Here is a 23,171-nt window from a genome sequence, read left to right as displayed (position 1 = left end):
GGGTTGCGGCGGCGGCAGGGTCGGGGAGCGAGAGGGAGCCCTGCGATGGCGGTGGCGGCGGCGGCGACCTAGACGCGGCTGACTGCTGCAGGCTGACGGCCTGCCTCGGCGAAGAGCACTAAGAAGAGGGAGAGGGGGGGGAGCCCTGGCCGACAGGCCTGGTGTGCGGCCGGGGATGCGAGCTTGTAGTGCTGGGCGGCTGTCCCTCCTCTGGCCAGGGGGACCTTCGGCTGGCTGGGCGGCTGCAGGGGTTGCAGAGGGGCGGCAGGGGTTCGGAGGGAGGCACGCCGGGGCGGCGGCGCAAAAGCAGAGGCGAGCAAAAGCCTACAGGTATACCCAGGCGGTCTCCCATCCAAGTACTAACCAGGCCCCTCCCTGCTTAGCTCCCGAGATCAGAGGAGATCGGGCGCGTTCAGGGTGGTATGGCCGTAGACGCTGGGACCCGGCACCCGCGCCCCAAGAGCCTGCTCCCGGCCTGTCTCGTGAGCGCCCGGCATGCAGATGAGCCGCTCCGGTGGCGAGCATCGACCCGCGGGCCGGCTCTGCCAGCACCGCGTCCGCCCCCAGTCCGGCTCCCCGCCTCTTCCGAATGCCCCTGGCGTGGGCGGCGGGCTACTCCTGGCCGGCAGCGAGGCCCCTTCGCGCCACCCGAGGCTCCATGGGACACTGCCACTTCCCTGATGGTGCCAGAAGTCGTGGAACTCTGGCATCCTGGGACTCCCCGCACCCAGACCGGCATACAACCCGCCCCCCTACCGCCACCAGGTTTACCCCCAACCGCAGCCCCAAGGCTGGTGGAGGCCTGCACCAGCAGGCAACCCTGGGCCTGGGAGTTGTGGGAGGACCCCGCGGCGGCGGCGGGGGCGGAGGCAGGGGAGGGTGGCGAGGTAGGCGATGGCAACCGCGTGGATGGCGCCAGGGCGGCGATGGCGGCGGCGACAATGGGGGCTTTGACGGTGGGCGCTGGGACACGGGGGCCGATGGCGGCGGCGGTGGCGGCGGGGGCTGGGGAGGGCGTGAGGGCGGTGCTGGCGGCGGAGGCCGGGAGAGCAGAGGCGGGAGACTGAGGGAGTATGGCGATGGTGGCTGCGGGGGTCTAGGGCGGGGGCGGGGGAGATGGAGGTGCTGGAGGCGGGGAGAGCGGAGGAGGGAATTGTGGGAGTACGGATATGGCGGCGGCGGGGTCGGGGTGGGGGAGAGGGCAGCACTGGTGGCGGAGATGGGGAGCGCGGTGCTGGTGGCCGAGGTGGGGAGAGCACAGGAGGGAGTTTGAGGGAGTTTTGGCCGTGGCGGCGGCGGGGGCGGGGACAGGGGCGGGGGCGAGGGCAGCGCTGGCGGGGGGTGTGGGGAGCCCGGTTGTGGCGGTGGCTTTGGCGCAGGCGGCGGGTGGCGGCGACCGCGCGTCGGCGAAGGATTCGCGATGACGGCCTGCGGGACCGAAGAGGACTGAGAGGAGGGTGTGCGGGGGAGCCCTGGCACAGGGGCCTGGTGTGCGGCCGGGGCTGCCAGCTTGTAGTGCCGGGCGGCTGACCCTCTGCTGGTCAGGGGGACCTGCGGCTGGCTGGGAGGCTGCAGAGGGGCAAGGGGCGGCAGGGGTTCGGAGGGAGCCACGCCGGAGCGGCGATGCAAAAGGAGACGCTAGCAAAAGCCAACAGGTATTCCCAGGCGGTCTCCCATCCAAGTACTAACCAGGACAGACCCTGCTTAGCTTCCGAGACCAGACGAGATCTGCTGCGTTCAGGGTGGTATGGCCTTAGGCACTGGGACCCGGCTACCGGCACTCCAAGAGCCTGCTCCCGACTTGCCTCCTGAGCGCACGCGCCATGCTGCTGGGCCGCTCGGGTGGCGAGCATGTCTGCCCGAGTGCCTCCCGCCCGCTCCCCGCCTCCTCCGGTCGCCGCTGGTGTGGGCGACGGGATACTCCTGGCCCGCAGCGAGGCCCCTTCGCGCCCCCCAGTGGCTCCACAGGCCTCTGTCACTTCCCTGACTGTGACATATGTCTGGGCGCCCTGGCATCCTGGGACTCCCCACGCCCGGAATGGCTTTTACCACGCCCCCCTACCCCAACCCCTCTCATCCCCCCCCCAGCCCCACAAAAGCACAACCCCTTGCTGCTGTGCTGTCCCCCCACTCAGGGCCACCGAGGGGGTCGCAGGGTCCTCTCAGTCCCCTCCACCCTAGGGACGTGCAACCCAGGCCCTGGCCCTGGCCGGCCCCACCCACTGGCCCAAAGCCAGGGAGAGCCACCCGCCACCAGGGGGCAGCACCTCCAGACTGCCGCCACCCTTCGTCACACAGCCTTCTGTCTGGGCCCTCGCCCCTCATCAGCGACCGGCGTCCCGCCCGATCACTGGTCACTTCACTGGCTACACATCACCTCTCCTGACCCAGGGTGTTGAGAGAGAGGATGAGAGAAGGCCAGAGACGGAGCAAGAGGTAGGCGGAGAGGGACAGACGGGGACTGTGGGGACAGACTTGCAGAGAGCACTTTCCAGGCTCTGGGCCTCGCGTGGAGGGGTGCTGCGTGGGGGCTGCACGGACATCAGCTGTTACCGCTTGGCCATCAGCTGTTGCCAGTTGGACATTGGCCACCGGCAGAGCTGCGGTGGCCAAGCTAGGAAGCGCGGATGGTGGACTGCAAATTGCAGAGGGGCGCGGACTGAAGTGGGCCGGCTTGGTGGGTCTGTTGGTTGGCAGAGAATCGGCCGGCAGGTTGGGGATCGGGCGGCTCCGGCTTGCTGTGTCTCCAAGCCAGCCGCCCGTGAGACATGGTGCTATGAGCCCCCTATCCGTGGCTCTGTTGGTGTTCCTTCTTGGCCTCGCCAAATCCTGGGTTCTTGTGCGGGCAGAGGGACTAGAGTCCCCGCAGGACTGGGATCGACAGACAGAACGGGGGGACAGGGGGACCGGGGGACGGGAGGACCGGGGGACAGGGGACCGGGAGACGGGTGTAAGGGGGGGGACAGGGAGAACCGTGGGACTGTAGGAACCCGGGGCGGGGGTACCGGGGGACGGGGTACCAGGAGATGGGGGAAGGGGGGCAGGGGGACAGGGAGACCGTTGGAACTGGGAGAACCGGGGGACGGGGGGTCTGGGAGACGGGGGCATGTGGGACGGGGGGAAGGGGTGACCGGAAGATGGGGGGACGGGAGTACGAGAGGGCCGGGGGGACGGGGGGACTGGGGGATGGGGGGACAAGGGGACCGGGGGACCCGGGGGACAGGGGACTGGGTACTGGGAGACAGTGGGACCAGGGGTCGGGGGGAACGGGAGACGGGGGGACACGGTACCAGGGGAAAGGGAGACCGGGGAATTGGGGGACAGGGAGACTGGGGGACTGGGGGACTGGGGGAATGAGAGGACGGTGGGACTGCCGGACGGTGGGACGGAGGGACCAGGAGACCGGTGGATGGGGGGACAGGGATACGAGGGTACGGGGGGACGAGGGACATGGGGAGGGGGGGACCGGGAAACGGAGGAACGGGGGACCGTGAGACGGGGGGACCGGGAGATGGGGGACCTGGGGCCGGGGGGACGGGGAGACGTCGGGACCGGGGGCCGAGGGACGGGGCGACGGGGGGACCGGGAGACGGAGGGACAGGGGGACTGGAGGGACGGGGGGACCGGGGGACGGGGGGACCGGAGGACTGGGGGACCGGGGCAACAGAGACGGGGGGACTGGGGGAACGGCGGATGGGGGGACCAGGGGACCCGCGGACCGGGGGACCGGAGTTTGGGGGGACCGGGGGATAGTGGACCGGGCGATGGGGTGACGAGGGGCATGAGTGGACTGGAGGGACGGGGGTACCAGTGGACCGGGAGATGGGGGGACCGGGGGACCGGGGAACGGGGGTTGGGGGACTGGGGAATGAGGGGACCGGGAGGACGCGGACCGGGGGACGGGGGGACCGGGGGACCGGGGGTTGCGGGACTGGGGGATGAGGAGACCGGGAGATGGGGTACCGGGGAACGGGGCGACTAGGAGACGTGGGACCGCGAGACGGGGGACCGGGGACGGGGTGACCGGGAGATGGGACAACGGGAGACGGGAGACTGTGGGATGGGAGGACCGGAAGACGGGGCGAACGGGGAACTGGGGGATCGGTAGACGGGGGCCAGGGCGATGGGGGAACCGGGGGACTGGGGGACCGGGGGACCAGGGACCGGGGGTTTTGGGTCCAGGGGATGAGGGGACCGGGAGACGGGGAACCGGGGGACCGGGCGACCGGGAGACGGGGGATCGGGAGTCGGGGGGATGGGTGTGCGGCCGGACCGGGAGACAGAGGGACAGGGAGATGGGGGGACCGGGGGACCGGGGGAAGGGGGTAACACTGGACGGAGGACCGGGGGACCGGAAGACCGGGCGACCGGGAGACAGGGGACCGGGAGACTGGGGACCGGGACACGGGGCGACCGGGGAACGGGGGGGACCGGTAGAAGGGCGCCTGGGCGCCGGGGGAAACGGGGGACCGGGGGACCAGGAGACGGGGGACCGGGGAACGGGAGACCGGGGGTATGGGGGGACGGGGGTACCAGGCGAAGGAGGGACGGGGGGACGGGGAGACGTTGGGACTGGGGGACCGGGGGACAGGTGGACCGCGAGACGGAGGACCGGGAGACGGGGGAACGGGGGTCGGGGGACCCGGGGAGGGGGGGACCGGGAGACGAGGGAATGGGGGACGGGTGGACCAGGGGCGTGGGGGGACTGGGGGGACGGGGGAGCGGGGAACGCGGGATGGGGCACTGGGGGGAACGGGGGCACCGGGGGACGGGTGGACTGGGAGAGGGTTGATGGGGGTACGGGGGAACAGGGGGATCAGGGGACGGGGGAACAGGGGACGGGGGGGGGACCGGAATAGGGGGGATGGTGGAACGTGGGGACGGGGGACCCGGGAGACGGGGGACAGGAAGACGGGGAACCGGGGGAACGGAGACAGGGGTGACGGGGAGACGGGGGTACCGGGGGACGGGGGTACTGCGTGGGGCTGCACTGACATCAGCTGTTACCGCTTGGCCTTCAGCTGTTGCCAGTTGGCCATTGGACACCGGCAGAGCTGCGGTGGCCAAGCTAGGAAGCGCGGATGGTGGACTGCAAATTGCAGAGGGGCGCGGACTGCAGTGGGCCGGCTTGGTGGGTCTGTTGGTTGGCAGAGAATCGGCCGGCAGGTGGGGGATCGGGCGGCTCCGGCTTGCCGTGTCTCCAAGCCAGCCGCCCGTGAGACATGGTGCTATGAGCCCCCTATCCGTGGCTCTGTGGGTGTTCCTTCTTGGCCTCGCCAAATCCTGCGTTCTTGTGCGGGCAGAGGGACTAGATTCCCCGCAGGACAGGGACAGACAGACAGCACGGGAGGAGGAGTAAGAGGGAGCGAGATGGAAATATACACGTATATGTACATGTATGTGTCTAGACATACAGAGAGACATGGACAGAGACAGAGAAAGAGGGGGCTGGCACGCGGGGAGAGAGCTCCTGAGCCAGAGCCAGAACCCAACAGGCACGTCACAGAGCCAGACAGACATGGGGTGGGGGAGGGTGGGAGGGACGCACATTCGGGCACACGGACTGGGACAGAGGCACTGAGGCTGTGTTGAAGTGGTGGCTTCTCCACCGGAGTGTGGTCGTGCCCGGGGCTGGGCTCCGCCAAGGAGGCATTGCCCTGGCGTTGGCAGTCACCATTGAAGCCACCGGGGCGGGCCGCCAGGGTCTCCGGAGGGCCAGTGGGCTCTGAGCCCCGCCCAGGGACCCGCCCGCGGGAGGAGAGTGGCAGCCCCCAGGCACCCTGGTTGTGAGGATTGTGTGCCTGCGTGCCTGCTCTTCCCTTGTGGCGGTCTCCCCTGGAGTCGATGGCGCGTGGTGTGTTGGGGTGCTGCTCCCGCCGTCCCCTGGTTTGTCCCGGCTCTTTGTGCCCTTTGTGTCGGGGACACCGTGGCCGGCGGGAAGGGAGGGCTCCTGGCTCTTGTGGGAGACGGGAGGGGACGCGCGGGGGTGTGGGGAGAGGTGCCTGCCCGCGGAGACAGAAGACTCCGGTGGGGCGGGGCGGGTGGGCGTCCCGTTTGCCCGAGGACACGCCGATCCTGTGTCTCGGGGCCCAGGGGCAGGCGCAGGGATGGGCGTCCCCTGGGCTCGGGCCGAGGTGCAAAGGACCGGCACGTCCTGGGATGGAGAGAGCCTGGTGGAAGCCTGCGCCGGCAGGCAGCCCTGGGCTTGGGCGTTGGGGGTTGCGGCGGCGGCAGGGTCGGGGAGCGAGAGGGAGCCCTGCGATGGCGGTGGCGGCGGCGGCGACCTAGACGCGGCTGACTGCTGCAGGCTGACGGCCTGCCTCGGCGAAGAGCACTAAGAAGAGGGAGAGGGGGGGGAGCCCTGGCCGACAGGCCTGGTGTGCGGCCGGGGATGCGAGCTTGTAGTGCTGGGCGGCTGTCCCTCCTCTGGCCAGGGGGACCTTCGGCTGGCTGGGCGGCTGCAGGGGTTGCAGAGGGGCGGCAGGGGTTCGGAGGGAGGCACGCCGGGGCGGCGGCGCAAAAGCAGAGGCGAGCAAAAGCCTACAGGTATACCCAGGCGGTCTCCCATCCAAGTACTAACCAGGCCCCTCCCTGCTTAGCTCCCGAGATCAGAGGAGATCGGGCGCGTTCAGGGTGGTATGGCCGTAGACGCTGGGACCCGGCACCCGCGCCCCAAGAGCCTGCTCCCGGCCTGTCTCGTGAGCGCCCGGCATGCAGATGAGCCGCTCCGGTGGCGAGCATCGACCCGCGGGCCGGCTCTGCCAGCACCGCGTCCGCCCCCAGTCCGGCTCCCCGCCTCTTCCGAATGCCCCTGGCGTGGGCGGCGGGCTACTCCTGGCCGGCAGCGAGGCCCCTTCGCGCCACCCGAGGCTCCATGGGACACTGCCACTTCCCTGATGGTGCCAGAAGTCGTGGAACTCTGGCATCCTGGGACTCCCCGCACCCAGACCGGCATACAACCCGCCCCCCTACCGCCACCAGGTTTACCCCCAACCGCAGCCCCAAGGCTGGTGGAGGCCTGCACGAGCAGGCAACCCTGGGCCTGGGAGTTGTGGGAGGACCCCGCGGCGGCGGCGGGGGCGGCTGCGGCGGCGGCGGCGGCGGAGGCAGGGGAGGGTTCCGAGGTAGGCGATGGCAACCGCGTGGATGGCGCCAGGGCGGCGATGGCGGCGGCGACAATGGGGGCTTTGACGGTGGGCGCTGGGACACGGGGGCCGATGGCGGCGGCGGTGGCGGCGGGGGCTGGGGAGGGCGTGAGGGCGGTGCTGGCGGCGGAGGCCGGGAGAGCAGAGGCGGGAGACTGAGGGAGTATGGCGATGGTGGCTGCGGGGGTCTGGGGCGGGGGCAGGGGAGATGGCAGTGCTGGAGGCGGGGAGAGCGGAGGAGGGAATTGTGGGAGTACGGATATGGCGGCGGCGGGGGCGGGGACAGGGGCGGGGGCGAGGGCAGTGCTGGCGGGGGGTGTGGGGAGCCCGGTTGTGGCGGTGGCTTTGGCGCAGGCGGCGGTGGCGGCGACCGCGCGTCGGCGAAGGATTCGCGATGACGGCCTGCGGGACCGAAGAGGACTGAGAGGAGGGTGTGCGGGGGAGCCCTGGCACAGGGGCCTGGTGTGCGGCCGGGGCTGCCAGCTTGTAGTGCCGGGCGGCTGACCCTCTGCTGGTCAGGGGGACCTGCGGCTGGCTGGGAGGCTGCAGAGGGGCAAGGGGCGGCAGGGGTTCGGAGGGAGCCACGCTGGAGCGGCGATGCAAAAGGAGACGCTAGCAAAAGCCAACAGGTATTCCCAGGCGGTCTCCCATCCAAGTACTAACCAGGACAGACCCTGCTTAGCTTCCGAGACCAGACGAGATCTGCTGCGTTCAGGGTGGTATGGCCTTAGGCACTGGGACCCGGCTACCGGCACTCCAAGAGCCTGCTCCCGACTTGCCTCCTGAGCGCACGCGCCATGCTGCTGGGCCGCTCGGGTGGCGAGCATGTCTGCCCGAGTGCCTCCCGCCCGCTCCCCGCCTCCTCCGGTCGCCGCTGGTGTGGGCGACGGGATACTCCTGGCCCGCAGCGAGGCCCCTTCGCGCCCCCCAGTGGCTCCACAGGCCTCTGTCACTTCCCTGACTGTGACATATGTCTGGGCGCCCTGGCATCCTGGGACTCCCCACGCCCGGAATGGCTTTTACCACGCCCCCCTACCCCAACCCCTCTCATCCCCCCCCCAGCCCCACAAAAGCACAACCCCTTGCTGCTGTGCTGTCCCCCCACTCAGGGCCACCGAGGGGGTCGCAGGGTCCTCTCAGTCCCCTCCACCCTAGGGACGTGCAACCCAGGCCCTGGCCCTGGCCGGCCCCACCCACTGGCCCAAAGCCAGGGAGAGCCACCCGCCACCAGGGGGCAGCACCTCCAGACTGCCGCCACCCTTCGTCACACAGCCTTCTGTCTGGGCCCTCGCCCCTCATCAGCGACCGGCGTCCCGCCCGATCACTGGTCACTTCACTGGCTACACATCACCTCTCCTGACCCAGGGTGTTGAGAGAGAGGATGAGAGAAGGCCAGAGACGGAGCAAGAGGTAGGCGGAGAGGGACAGACGGGGACTGTGGGGACAGACTTGCAGAGAGCACTTTCCAGGCTCTGGGCCTCGCGTGGAGGGGTGCTGCGTGGGGGCTGCACGGACATCAGCTGTTACCGCTTGGCCATCAGCTGTTGCCAGTTGGACATTGGCCACCGGCAGAGCTGCGGTGGCCAAGCTAGGAAGCGCGGATGGTGGACTGCAAATTGCAGAGGGGCGCGGACTGAAGTGGGCCGGCTTGGTGGGTCTGTTGGTTGGCAGAGAATCGGCCGGCAGGTTGGGGATCGGGCGGCTCCGGCTTGCTGTGTCTCCAAGCCAGCCGCCCGTGAGACATGGTGCTATGAGCCCCCTATCCGTGGCTCTGTTGGTGTTCCTTCTTGGCCTCGCCAAATCCTGGGTTCTTGTGCGGGCAGAGGGACTAGAGTCCCCGCAGGACTGGGATCGACAGACAGAACGGGGGGACAGGGGGACCGGGGGACGGGAGGACCGGGGGACAGGGGACCGGGAGACGGGTGTAAGGGGGGGGGACAGGGAGAACCGTGGGACTGTAGGAACCCGGGGCGGGGGTACCGGGGGACGGGGTACCAGGAGATGGGGGAAGGGGGGCAGGGGGACAGGGAGACCGTTGGAACTGGGAGAACCGGGGGACGGGGGGTCTGGGAGACGGGGGCATGTGGGACGGGGGGAAGGGGTGACCGGAAGATGGGGGGACGGGAGTACGAGAGGGCCGGGGGGACGGGGGGACTGGGGGATGGGGGGACAAGGGGACCGGGGGACCCGGGGGACAGGGGGACTGGGTACTGGGAGACAGTGGGACCAGGGGTCGGGGGGAACGGGAGACGGGGGGACACGGTACCAGGGGAAAGGGAGACCGGGGAATTGGGGGACAGGGAGACTGGGGGACTGGGGGACTGGGGGAATGAGAGGACGGTGGGACTGCCGGACGGTGGGACGGAGGGACCAGGAGACCGGTGGATGGGGGGACAGGGATACGAGGGTACGGGGGGACGAGGGACATGGGGAGGGGGGGACCGGGAAACGGAGGAACGGGGGACCGTGAGACGGGGGGACCGGGAGATGGGGGACCTGGGGCCGGGGGGACGGGGAGACGTCGGGACCGGGGGCCGAGGGACGGGGCGACGGGGGGACCGGGAGACGGAGGGACAGGGGGACTGGAGGGACGGGGGGACCGGGGGACGGGGGGACCGGAGGACTGGGGGACCGGGGCAACAGAGACGGGGGGACTGGGGGAACGGCGGATGGGGGGACCAGGGGACCCGCGGACCGGGGGACCGGAGTTTGGGGGGACCGGGGGATAGTGGACCGGGCGATGGGGTGACGAGGGGCATGAGTGGACTGGAGGGACGGGGGTACCAGTGGACCGGGAGATGGGGGGACCGGGGGACCGGGGAACGGGGGTTGGGGGACTGGGGAATGAGGGGACCGGGAGACGCGGACCGGGGGACGGGGGGACCGGGGGACCGGGGGTTGCGGGACTGGGGGATGAGGAGACCGGGAGATGGGGTACCGGGGAACGGGGCGACTAGGAGACGTGGGACCGCGAGACGGGGGACCGGGGACGGGGTGACCGGGAGATGGGACAACGGGAGACGGGAGACTGTGGGATGGGAGGACCGGAAGACGGGGCGAACGGGGAACTGGGGGATCGGTAGACGGGGGCCAGGGCGATGGGGGAACCGGGGGACTGGGGGACCGGGGGACCAGGGACCGGGGGTTTTGGGTCCAGGGGATGAGGGGACCGGGAGACGGGGAACCGGGGGACCGGGCGACCGGGAGACGGGGGATCGGGAGTCGGGGGGATGGGTGTGCGGCCGGACCGGGAGACAGAGGGACAGGGAGATGGGGGGACCGGGGGACCGGGGGAAGGGGGTAACACTGGACGGAGGACCGGGGGACCGGAAGACCGGGCGACCGGGAGACAGGGGACCGGGAGACTGGGGACCGGGACACGGGGCGACCGGGGAACGGGGGGACCGGTAGAAGGGCGCCTGGGCGCCGGGGGAAACGGGGGACCGGGGGACCAGGAGACGGGGGACCGGGGAACGGGAGACCGGGGGTATGGGGGGACGGGGGTACCAGGCGAAGGAGGGACGGGGGGACGGGGAGACGTTGGGACTGGGGGACCGGGGGACAGGTGGACCGCGAGACGGAGGACCGGGAGACGGGGGAACGGGGGTCGGGGGACCCGGGGAGGGGGGGACCGGGAGACGAGGGAATGGGGGACGGGTGGACCAGGGGCGTGGGGGGACTGGGGGGACGGGGGAGCGGGGAACGCGGGATGGGGCACTGGGGGGAACGGGGGCACCGGGGGACGGGTGGACTGGGAGAGGGTTGATGGGGGTACGGGGGAACAGGGGGATCAGGGGACGGGGGGAACAGGGGACGGGGGGGGGACCGGAATAGGGGGGATGGTGGAACGTGGGGACGGGGGACCCGGGAGACGGGGGACAGGAAGACGGGGAACCGGGGGAACGGAGACAGGGGTGACGGGGAGACGGGGGTACCGGGGGACGGGGGTACTGCGTGGGGCTGCACTGACATCAGCTGTTACCGCTTGGCCTTCAGCTGTTGCCAGTTGGCCATTGGACACCGGCAGAGCTGCGGTGGCCAAGCTAGGAAGCGCGGATGGTGGACTGCAAATTGCAGAGGGGCGCGGACTGCAGTGGGCCGGCTTGGTGGGTCTGTTGGTTGGCAGAGAATCGGCCGGCAGGTGGGGGATCGGGCGGCTCCGGCTTGCCGTGTCTCCAAGCCAGCCGCCCGTGAGACATGGTGCTATGAGCCCCCTATCCGTGGCTCTGTGGGTGTTCCTTCTTGGCCTCGCCAAATCCTGCGTTCTTGTGCGGGCAGAGGGACTAGATTCCCCGCAGGACAGGGACAGACAGACAGCACGGGAGGAGGAGTAAGAGGGAGCGAGATGGAAATATACACGTATATGTACATGTATGTGTCTAGACATACAGAGAGACATGGACAGAGACAGAGAAAGAGGGGGCTGGCACGCGGGGAGAGAGCTCCTGAGCCAGAGCCAGAACCCAACAGGCACGTCACAGAGCCAGACAGACATGGGGTGGGGGAGGGTGGGAGGGACGCACATTCGGGTACACGGACTGGGACAGAGGCACTGAGGCTGTGTTGAAGTGGTGGCTTCTCCACCGGAGTGTGGTCGTGCCCGGGGCTGGGCTCCGCCAAGGAGGCATTGCCCTGGCGTTGGCAGTCACCATTGAAGCCACCGGGGCGGGCCGCCAGGGTCTCCGGAGGGCCAGTGGGCTCTGAGCCCCGCCCAGGGACCCGCCCGCGGGAGGAGAGTGGCAGCCCCCAGGCACCCTGGTTGTGAGGATTGTGTGCCTGCGTGCCTGCTCTTCCCTTGTGGCGGTCTCCCCTGGAGTCGATGGCGCGTGGTGTGTTGGGGTGCTGCTCCCGCCGTCCCCTGGTTTGTCCCGGCTCTTTGTGCCCTTTGTGTCGGGGACACCGTGGCCGGCGGGAAGGGAGGGCTCCTGGCTCTTGTGGGAGACGGGAGGGGACGCGCGGGGGTGTGGGGAGAGGTGCCTGCCCGCGGAGACAGAAGACTCCGGTGGGGCGGGGCGGGTGGGCGTCCCGTTTGCCCGAGGACACGCCGATCCTGTGTCTCGGGGCCCAGGGGCAGGCGCAGGGATGGGCGTCCCCTGGGCTCGGGCCGAGGTGCAAAGGACCGGCACGTCCTGGGATGGAGAGAGCCTGGTGGAAGCCTGCGCCGGCAGGCAGCCCTGGGCTTGGGCGTTGGGGGTTGCGGCGGCGGCAGGGTCGGGGAGCGAGAGGGAGCCCTGCGATGGCGGTGGCGGCGGCGGCGACCTAGACGCGGCTGACTGCTGCAGGCTGACGGCCTGCCTCGGCGAAGAGCACTAAGAAGAGGGAGAGGGGGGGGAGCCCTGGCCGACAGGCCTGGTGTGCGGCCGGGGATGCGAGCTTGTAGTGCTGGGCGGCTGTCCCTCCTCTGGCCAGGGGGACCTTCGGCTGGCTGGGCGGCTGCAGGGGTTGCAGAGGGGCGGCAGGGGTTCGGAGGGAGGCACGCCGGGGCGGCGGCGCAAAAGCAGAGGCGAGCAAAAGCCTACAGGTATACCCAGGCGGTCTCCCATCCAAGTACTAACCAGGCCCCTCCCTGCTTAGCTCCCGAGATCAGAGGAGATCGGGCGCGTTCAGGGTGGTATGGCCGTAGACGCTGGGACCCGGCACCCGCGCCCCAAGAGCCTGCTCCCGGCCTGTCTCGTGAGCGCCCGGCATGCAGATGAGCCGCTCCGGTGGCGAGCATCGACCCGCGGGCCGGCTCTGCCAGCACCGCGTCCGCCCCCAGTCCGGCTCCCCGCCTCTTCCGAATGCCCCTGGCGTGGGCGGCGGGCTACTCCTGGCCGGCAGCGAGGCCCCTTCGCGCCACCCGAGGCTCCATGGGACACTGCCACTTCCCTGATGGTGCCAGAAGTCGTGGAACTCTGGCATCCTGGGACTCCCCGCACCCAGACCGGCATACAACCCGCCCCCCTACCGCCACCAGGTTTACCCCCAACCGCAGCCCCAAGGCTGGTGGAGGCCTGCACGAGCAGGCAACCCTGGGCCTGGGAGTTGTGGGAGGACCCCGCGGCGGCGGCGGGGGCGGCTGCGGCGGCGGCGGCGGCGGAGGCAGGGGAGGGTTCCGAGGTAGGCGATGGCAACCGCGTGGATGGCGCCAGGGCGGCGATGGCGGCGGCGACAATGGGGGCTTTGACGGTGGGCGCTGGGACACGGGGGCCGATGGCGGCGGCGGTGGCGGCGGGGGCTGGGGAGGGCGTGAGGGCGGTGCTGGCGGCGGAGGCCGGGAGAGCAGAGGCGGGAGACTGAGGGAGTATGGCGATGGTGGCTGCGGGGGTCTGGGGCGGGGGCAGGGGAGATGGCAGTGCTGGAGGCGGGGAGAGCGGAGGAGGGAATTGTGGGAGTACGGATATGGCGGCGGCGGGGGCGGGGACAGGGGCGGGGGCGAGGGCAGTGCTGGCGGGGGGTGTGGGGAGCCCGGTTGTGGCGGTGGCTTTGGCGCAGGCGGCGGTGGCGGCGACCGCGCGTCGGCGAAGGATTCGCGATGACGGCCTGCGGGACCGAAGAGGACTGAGAGGAGGGTGTGCGGGGGAGCCCTGGCACAGGGGCCTGGTGTGCGGCCGGGGCTGCCAGCTTGTAGTGCCGGGCGGCTGACCCTCTGCTGGTCAGGGGGACCTGCGGCTGGCTGGGAGGCTGCAGAGGGGCAAGGGGCGGCAGGGGTTCGGAGGGAGCCACGCCGGAGCGGCGATGCAAAAGGAGATGCTAGCAAAAGCCAACAGGTATTCCCAGGCGGTCTCCCATCCAAGTACTAACCAGGACAGACCCTGCTTAGCTTCCGAGATCAGACGAGATCTGCTGCGTTCAGGGTGGTATGGCCTTAGGCACTGGGACCCGGCTACCGGCACTCCAAGAGCCTGCTCCCGACTTGCCTCCTGAGCGCACGCGCCATGCTGCTGGGCCGCTCGGGTGGCGAGCATGTCTGCCCGAGTGCCTCCCGCCCGCTCCCCGCCTCCTCCGGTCGCCGCTGGTGTGGGCGACGGGCTACTCCTGGCCCGCAGCGAGGCCCCTTCGCGCCCCCCAGTGGCTCCACAGGCCTCTGTCACTTCCCTGACTGTGACATATGTCTGGGCGCCCTGGCATCCTGGGACTCCCCACGCCCGGAATGGCTTTTACCACGCCCCACTACCCCAACCCCTCTCATCCCTCCCCCAGCCCCAAAACCGCACACCCCCCTTGCTGCTCTGCTGTCCCCACCACTCAGGGTCACCGAGGGGGTCGCAGGGTCCTCTCAGTCCCCTCCACCCTACGGACGTGCAACCCTGGCCCTGGCCCTGGCCGGCCCCACCCACTGGCCCAAAGCCGGGGAGAGCCACCCGCCACCAGGGGGCAGCACCTCCAGACTGCCGCCACCCTTCGTCACACAGCCTTCTGTCTGGGCCCTCGCCCCTCATCAGCGACCGGCGTCCCGCCCGATCACTGGTCACTTCACTGGCTACACATCACCTCTCCTGACCCAGGGTGTTGAGAGAGGATGAGAGAAGGCCAGAGACGGAGCAAGAGGTAGGCGGAGAGAGACAGACGGGGACTGTGGGGACAGACTTGCAGAGAGCACTTTCCAGGTTCTGGGCCTCGCGTGGAGGGGTGCTGCGTGGGGGCTGCACGGACATCAGCTGTTACCGCTTGGCCATCAGCTGTTGCCAGTTGGCCATTGGCCACTGGCAGAGCTGCGGTGGCCAAGCTAGGAAGCGCGGATGGTGGACTGCAAATTGCAGAGGGGCGCGGACTGCAGTGGGCCGGCTTGGTGGGTCTGTTGGTTGGCAGAGAATCGGCCGGCAGGTTGGGGATCGGGCGGCTCCGGCTTGCCGTGTCTCCAAGCCAGCTGCCCGTGAGACATGGTGCTATGAGCCCCCTATCCGTGGCTCTGTTGGTGTTCCTTCTTGGCCTCGCCAAATCCTGGGTTCTTGTGCGGGCAGAGGGACTAGAGTCCCCGCAGGACAGGGACCGACAGACAGAACGGGGGGACAGGGGGACCGGGGGACGGGAGGACCGGGGGACAGGGGACCGGGAGACGGGTGTAAGGGGGGGGGACAGGGAGAACGGTGGGACTGTAGGAACCCGGGGCGGGGGTACCGGGGGACGGGGTACCAGGAGATGGGGGAAGGGGGGCAGGGGGACAGGGAGACCGTTGGAACTGGGAGAACCGGGGGACGGGGGGTCTGGGAGACGGGGGCATGTGGGACGGGGGGAAGGGGAGACCGGAAGATGGGGGGACGGGAGTACGAGAGGGCCGGGGGGATGGGGGGACTGGGGGATGGGGGACAAGGGGACCGGGGGACCGGGGGGACAGGGGGACTGGGTACTGGGAGACAGTGGGACCAGGGGACGGGGGGACCGGGAGACGGGGGGACACGGTACCAGGGGAAAGGGAGACCGGGGAATTGGGGGACAGGGAGACTGGGGGACTGGGGGACTGGGGGAATGAGAGGACGGTGGGAGGGAGGGACCAGGAGACCGGTGGATGGGGGGACAGGGGTACGAGGGTACTGGGGGAGGAGGGCCATGGGGAGGGGGGGACCGGGAAACGGAGGAACGGGGGACCGTGAGACGGGGGGACCGGGAGTTGGGGGACCTGGGGCTGGGGGACGGGGCGACGGGGGGACCGGGAGACGGAGGGACGGGGGGACTGGCGGGACGGGGGGACCGGGGGACGGGGGGACCGGGGGATGGGGGGACCGGGGCAACGGAGATGGGGGGACCGGGGGAACGGCGGATGGGGGGACCAGGGGACCCTCGGACCGGGGAACCGGAGGTTTGGGGGACCGGGGGATAGGGGACCGGGCGACGGGGTGACCAGGGGCATGAGTGGACTGGGGGGACGGGGGTACCAGTGGACCGGGAGATGGGGGGACCGGGGGACCGGGGACCGGGGGTTGGGGGACTGGGGGACTGGGGGATTAGGGGACCGGGAGACGGGGGACCGGGGGACGGGGGGACCGGGGGACCGGGGGTTGGGGGACTGGGGGATGAGGGGACCGGGAGATGGGGTACCGGGGAACGGGGCGACTAGGAGACGGGGGACCGCGAGACGGGGGACCGGGGACGGGGTGACCGGGAGACGGGACACCGGGAGACGGGAGACTGTGGGACGGGAGGACCGGAAGGCGGGGCGAACGGGGAACTGGGGGATCGGTAGACGGGGGCCAGGGCGATGGGGGAACCGGGGGACTGGGGGACCGGGGGACCAGGGACCGGGGGTTGGGGGTCCAGGGGATGAGGGGACCGGGAGACGGGAGACCTTGGGACCGGGCGACCGGGAGACGGGGGACCGGGAGACGGGGGGATGGGTGTGCAGCCGGACCGGGAGACAGAGGGACAGGGAGATGGGGGGACCGGGGGAAGGGGGTAACACTGGAAGGAGGACCGGGGGACCGGAAGACCGGGTGACCGGGAGACAGGGGACCAGGAGACTGGGGACCGGGAGACTGGGGACCGGGAGACGGGGCGACCGGGGAACGGGGGGACCGGTAGAAGGGCGCCTGGGCGGCGGGGGAACCGGGGAACCGGGGGACCAGGACACGGGGGACCGGGGAACGGGAGACCGGGGGTATGGGGGGACGGGGGGACCAGGCGAAGGAGGGTCGGGGGGACGGGGAGACGTTGGGACTGGGGGACCGGGGGACAGGTGGACCGCGAGACGGAGGACCGGGAGATGGGGGAACGGGGGTCGGGGGACCCGGGGAGGGGGGGACCGGGAGACGAGGGAATGGGGGACGGGTGGACCAGGGGCGTGGGGGGACTGGGGGGACGGGGGAGCGGGGAACGCGGGATGGGGCACTGGGGGGACGGGGTCACCGGGGGACGGGTGGACTTGGAGAGGGTTGATGGGGGTACGGGGGAACAGGGGGATCAGGGGACGGGGGGAACAGGGGACGGGGGGGGGGACCGGAATAGGGGGGATGGTGGAACGTGGGGACGGGGGACCCGGGAGACGGGGGACAGGAAGACGGGGAACCGGGGGAACGGAGACAGGGGTGACGGGGAGACGGGGGTACCGGGGGACGGGGGTACTGCGTGGGGCTGCACTGACATCAGCTGTTACCGCTTGGCCTTCAGCTGTTGCCAGTTGGCCATTGGACACCGGCAGAGCTGCGGTGGCCAAGCTAGGAAGCGCGGATGGTGGACTGCAAATTGCAGAGGGGCGCGGACTGCAGTGGGCCGGCTTGGTGGGTCTGTTGGTTGGCAGAGAATCGGCCGGCAGGTGGGGGATCGGGCGGCTCCGGCTTGCCGTGTCTCCAAGCCAGCCGCCCGTGAGACATGGTGCTATGAGCCCCCTATCCGTGGCTCTGTGGGTGTTCCTTCTTGGCCTCGCCAAATCCTGCGTTCTTGTGCGGGCAGAGGGACTAGAGTCCCCGCAGGACAGGGACAGACAGACAGAACGGGAGGAGGAGTAAGAGGGAGCGAGATGGAAATATACACGTATATGTACATGTATGTGTCTAGACATACAGAGAGACATGGACAGAGACAGAGAAAGAGGGGGCTGGCACGCGGGGAGAGAGCTCCTGAGCCAGAGCCAGAACCCAACAGGCACGTCACAGAGCCAGACAGACATGGGGTGGGGGAGGGTGGGAGGGACGCACATTCGGGTACACGGACTGGGACAGAGGCACTGAGGCTGTGTTGAAGTGGTGGCTTCTCCACCGGAGTGTGGTCGTGCCCGGGGCTGGGCTCCGCCAAGGAGGCATTGCCCTGGCGTTGGCAGTCACCATTGAAGCCACCGGGGCGGGCCGCCAGGGTCTCCGGAGGGCCAGTGGGCTCTGAGCCCCGCCCAGGGACCCGCCCGCGGGAGGAGAGTGGCAGCCCCCAGGCACCCTGGTTGTGAGGATTGTGTGCCTGCGTGCCTGCTCTTCCCTTGTGGCGGTCTCCCCTGGAGTCGATGGCGCGTGGTGTGTTGGGGTGCTGCTCCCGCCGTCCCCTGGTTTGTCCCGGCTCTTTGTGCCCTTTGTGTCGGGGACACCGTGGCCGGCGGGAAGGGAGGGCTCCTGGCTCTTGTGGGAGACGGGAGGGGACGCGCGGGGGTGTGGGGAGAGGTGCCTGCCCGCGGAGACAGAAGACTCCGGTGGGGCGGGGCGGGTGGGCGTCCCGTTTGCCCGAGGACACGCCGAAACTGTGTCTCGGGGCCCAGGGGCAGGCGCAGGGATGGGCGTCCCCTGGGCTCGGGCCGAGGTGCAAAGGACCGGCACGTCCTGGGATGGAGAGAGCCTGGTGGAAGCCTGCGCCGGCAGGCAGCCCTGGGCTTGGGCGTTGGGGGTTGCGGCGGCGGCAGGGTCGGGGAGCGAGAGGGAGCCCTGCGATGGCGGTGGCGGCGGCGGCGACCTAGACGCGGCTGACTGCTGCAGGCTGACGGCCTGCCTCGGCGAAGAGCACTAAGAAGAGGGAGAGGGGGGGGAGCCCTGGCCGACAGGCCTGGTGTGCGGCCGGGGATGCGAGCTTGTAGTGCTGGGCGGCTGTCCCTCCTCTGGCCAGGGGGACCTTCGGCTGGCTGGGCGGCTGCAGGGGTTGCAGAGGGGCGGCAGGGGTTCGGAGGGAGGCACGCCGGGGCGGCGGCGCAAAAGCAGAGGCGAGCAAAAGCCTACAGGTATACCCAGGCGGTCTCCCATCCAAGTACTAACCAGGCCCCTCCCTGCTTAGCTCCCGAGATCAGAGGAGATCGGGTGCGTTCAGGGTGGTATGGCCGTAGACGCTGGGACCCGGCACCCGCGCCCCAAGAGCCTGCTCCCGGCCTGTCTCGTGAGCGCCCGGCATGCAGATGAGCCGCTCCGGTGGCGAGCATCGACCCGCGGGCCGGCTCTGCCAGCACCGCGTCCGCCCCCAGTCCGGCTCCCCGCCTCTTCCGAATGCCCCTGGCGTGGGCGGCGGGCTACTCCTGGCCGGCAGCGAGGCCCCTTCGCACCACCCGAGGCTCCATGGGACACTGCCACTTCCCTGATGGTGCCAGAAGTCGTGGAACTCTGGCATCCTGGGACTCCCCGCACCCAGACCGGCATACAACCCGCCCCCCTACCGCCACCAGGTTTACCCCCAACCGCAGCCCCAAGGCTGGTGGAGGCCTGCACCAGCAGGCAACCCTGGGCCTGGGAGTTGTGGGAGGACCCCGCGGCGGCGGCGGGGGCGGAGGCAGGGGAGGGTGGCGAGGTAGGCGATGGCAACCGCGTGGATGGCGCCAGGGCGGCGATGGCGGCGGCGACAATGGGGGCTTTGACGGTGGGCGCTGGGACACGGGGGCCGATGGCGGCGGCGGTGGCGGCGGGGGCTGGGGAGGGCGTGAGGGCGGTGCTGGCGGCGGAGGCCGGGAGAGCAGAGGCGGGAGACTGAGGGAGTATGGCGATGGTGGCTGCGGGGGTCTAGGGCGGGGGCGGGGGAGATGGAGGTGCTGGAGGCGGGGAGAGCGGAGGAGGGAATTGTGGGAGTACGGATATGGCGGCGGCGGGGTCGGGGTGGGGGAGAGGGCAGCACTGGTGGCGGAGATGGGGAGCGCGGTGCTGGTGGCCGAGGTGGGGAGAGCACAGGAGGGAGTTTGAGGGAGTTTGGCCGTGGCGGCGGCGGGGGCGGGGACAGGGGCGGGGGCGAGGGCAGCGCTGGCGGGGGGTGTGGGGAGCCCGGTTGTGGCGGTGGCTTTGGCGCAGGCGGCGGTGGCGGCGACCGCGCGTCGGCGAAGGATTCGCGATGACGGCCTGCGGGACCGAAGAGGACTGAGAGGAGGGTGTGCGGGGGAGCCCTGGCACAGGGGCCTGGTGTGCGGCCGGGGCTGCCAGCTTGTAGTGCCGGGCGGCTGACCCTCTGCTGGTCAGGGGGACCTGCGGCTGGCTGGGAGGCTGCAGAGGGGCAAGGGGCGGCAGGGGTTCGGAGGGAGCCACGCCGGAGCGGCGATGCAAAAGGAGACGCTAGCAAAAGCCAACAGGTATTCCCAGGCGGTCTCCCATCCAAGTACTAACCAGGACAGACCCTGCTTAGCTTCCGAGATCAGACGAGATCTGCTGCGTTCAGGGTGGTATGGCCTTAGGCACTGGGACCCGGCTACCGGCACTCCAAGAGCCTGCTCCCGACTTGCCTCCTGAGCGCACGCGCCATGCTGCTGGGCCGCTCGGGTGGCGAGCATGTCTGCCCGAGTGCCTCCCGCCCGCTCCCCGCCTCCTCCGGTCGCCGCTGGTGTGGGCGACGGGATACTCCTGGCCCGCAGCGAGGCCCCTTCGCGCCCCCCAGTGGCTCCACAGGCCTCTGTCACTTCCCTGACTGTGACATATGTCTGGGCGCCCTGGCATCCTGGGACTCCCCACGCCCGGAATGGCTTTTACCACGCCCCCCTACCCCAACCCCTCTCATCCCCCCCCCAGCCCCACAAAAGCACAACCCCTTGCTGCTGTGCTGTCCCCCCACTCAGGGCCACCGAGGGGGTCGCAGGGTCCTCTCAGTCCCCTCCACCCTAGGGACGTGCAACCCAGGCCCTGGCCCTGGCCGGCCCCACCCACTGGCCCAAAGCCAGGGAGAGCCACCCGCCACCAGGGGGCAGCACCTCCAGACTGCCGCCACCCTTCGTCACACAGCCTTCTGTCTGGGCCCTCGCCCCTCATCAGCGACCGGCGTCCCGCCCGATCACTGGTCACTTCACTGGCTACACATCACCTCTCCTGACCCAGGGTGTTGAGAGAGAGGATGAGAGAAGGCCAGAGACGGAGCAAGAGGTAGGCGGAGAGGGACAGACGGGGACTGTGGGGACAGACTTGCAGAGAGCACTTTCCAGGCTCTGGGCCTCGCGTGGAGGGGTGCTGCGTGGGGGCTGCACGGACATCAGCTGTTACCGCTTGGCCATCAGCTGTTGCCAGTTGGACATTGGCCACCGGCAGAGCTGCGGTGGCCAAGCTAGGAAGCGCGGATGGTGGACTGCAAATTGCAGAGGGGCGCGGACTGAAGTGGGCCGGCTTGGTGGGTCTGTTGGTTGGCAGAGAATCGGCCGGCAGGTTGGGGATCGGGCGGCTCCGGCTTGCTGTGTCTCCAAGCCAGCCGCCCGTGAGACATGGTGCTATGAGCCCCCTATCCGTGGCTCTGTTGGTGTTCCTTCTTGGCCTCGCCAAATCCTGGGTTCTTGTGCAGGCAGAGGGACTAGAGTCCCCGCAGGACTGGGATCGACAGACAGAACGGGGGGACAGGGGGACCGGGGGACGGGAGGACCGGGGGACAGGGGACCGGGAGACGGGTGTAAGGGGGGGGGACAGGGAGAACCGTGGGACTGTAGGAACCCGGGGCGGGGGTACCGGGGGACGGGGTACCAGGAGATGGGGGAAGGGGGGCAGGGGGACAGGGAGACCGTTGGAACTGGGAGAACCGGGGGACGGGGGGTCTGGGAGACGGGGGCATGTGGGACGGGGGGAAGGGGTGACCGGAAGATGGGGGGACGGGAGTACGAGAGGGCCGGGGGGACGGGGGGACTTGGGGATGGGGGGACAAGGGGACCGGGGGACCCGGGGGACAGGGGGACTGGGTACTGGGAGACAGTGGGACCAGGGGTCGGGGGGAACGGGAGACGGGGGGACACGGTACCAGGGGAAAGGGAGACCGGGGAATTGGGGGACAGGGAGACTGGGGGACTGGGGGACTGGGGGAATGAGAGGACGGTGGGACTGCCGGACGGTGGGACGGAGGGACCAGGAGACCGGTGGATGGGGGGACAGGGATACGAGGGTACGGGGGGACGAGGGACATGGGGAGGGGGGGACCGGGAAACGGAGGAACGGGGGACCGTGAGACGGGGGGACCGGGAGATGGGGGACCTGGGGCCGGGGGGACGGGGAGACGTCGGGACCGGGGGCCGAGGGACGGGGCGACGGGGGGACCGGGAGACGGAGGGACAGGGGGACTGGAGGGACGGGGGGACCGGGGGACGGGGGGACCGGAGGACTGGGGGACCGGGGCAACAGAGACGGGGGGACTGGGGGAACGGCGGATGGGGGGACCAGGGGACCCGCGGACCGGGGGACCGGAGTTTGGGGGGACCGGGGGATAGTGGACCGGGCGATGGGGTGACGAGGGGCATGAGTGGACTGGAGGGACGGGGGTACCAGTGGACCGGGAGATGGGGGGACCGGGGGACCGGGGAACGGGGGTTGGGGGACTGGGGAATGAGGGGACCGGGAGACGCGGACCGGGGGACGGGGGGACCGGGGGACCGGGGGTTGCGGGACTGGGGGATGAGGAGACCGGGAGATGGGGTACCGGGGAACGGGGCGACTAGGAGACGTGGGACCGCGAGACGGGGGACCGGGGACGGGGTGACCGGGAGATGGGACAACGGGAGACGGGAGACTGTGGGATGGGAGGACCGGAAGACGGGGCGAACGGGGAACTGGGGGATCGGTAGACGGGGGCCAGGGCGATGGGGGAACCGGGGGACTGGGGGACCGGGGGACCAGGGACCGGGGGTTTTGGGTCCAGGGGATGAGGGGACCGGGAGACGGGGAACCGGGGGACCGGGCGACCGGGAGACGGGGGATCGGGAGTCGGGGGGATGGGTGTGCGGCCGGACCGGGAGACAGAGGGACAGGGAGATGGGGGGACCGGGGGACCGGGGGAAGGGGGTAACACTGGACGGAGGACCGGGGGACCGGAAGACCGGGCGACCGGGAGACAGGGGACCGGGAGACTGGGGACCGGGACACGGGGCGACCGGGGAACGGGGGGACCGGTAGAAGGGCGCCTGGGCGCCGGGGGAAACGGGGGACCGGGGGACCAGGAGACGGGGGACCGGGGAACGGGAGACCGGGGGTATGGGGGGACGGGGGTACCAGGCGAAGGAGGGACGGGGGGACGGGGAGACGTTGGGACTGGGGGACCGGGGGACAGGTGGACCGCGAGACGGAGGACCGGGAGACGGGGGAACGGGGGTCGGGGGACCCGTGGAGGGGGGGACCGGGAGACGAGGGAATGGGGGACGGGTGGACCAGGGGCGTGGGGGGACTGGGGGGACGGGGGAGCGGGGAACGCGGGATGGGGCACTGGGGG

General features: G+C 70.6%; 8 pseudogenes; all 8 read right to left on the bottom strand.

The window, feature by feature from the left end:
- Window positions 1-314: 314 nt before the first annotated feature.
- On the bottom strand, window positions 315-434 carry LOC148757059 (5S ribosomal RNA; annotated as a pseudogene).
- A 1,205-nt stretch (window positions 435-1,639) lies between these two features.
- On the bottom strand, window positions 1,640-1,759 carry LOC148757058 (5S ribosomal RNA; annotated as a pseudogene).
- A 4,771-nt stretch (window positions 1,760-6,530) lies between these two features.
- On the bottom strand, window positions 6,531-6,650 carry LOC148757057 (5S ribosomal RNA; annotated as a pseudogene).
- Window positions 6,651-7,758: 1,108 nt separating this feature from the next.
- LOC148757056 (5S ribosomal RNA) lies at window positions 7,759-7,878 on the bottom strand (annotated as a pseudogene).
- Window positions 7,879-12,650: 4,772 nt separating this feature from the next.
- On the bottom strand, window positions 12,651-12,770 carry LOC148757055 (5S ribosomal RNA; annotated as a pseudogene).
- A 1,108-nt stretch (window positions 12,771-13,878) lies between these two features.
- On the bottom strand, window positions 13,879-13,998 carry LOC148757054 (5S ribosomal RNA; annotated as a pseudogene).
- Window positions 13,999-18,737: 4,739 nt separating this feature from the next.
- Window positions 18,738-18,857, bottom strand: LOC148757053 (5S ribosomal RNA; annotated as a pseudogene).
- Window positions 18,858-20,060: 1,203 nt separating this feature from the next.
- Window positions 20,061-20,180, bottom strand: LOC148757052 (5S ribosomal RNA; annotated as a pseudogene).
- Between the last annotated feature and the right edge of the window lie 2,991 nt (window positions 20,181-23,171).

The sequence above is a fragment of the Rhinolophus sinicus genome, chromosome 10 (assembly GCF_057876585.1).
Source record: "Rhinolophus sinicus isolate RSI-liver-muscle chromosome 10, RSI-T2T, whole genome shotgun sequence".
Classification (NCBI taxonomy): domain Eukaryota; kingdom Metazoa; phylum Chordata; class Mammalia; order Chiroptera; family Rhinolophidae; genus Rhinolophus; species Rhinolophus sinicus.
This window is presented reverse-complemented; position numbering and strand designations above follow the sequence as displayed.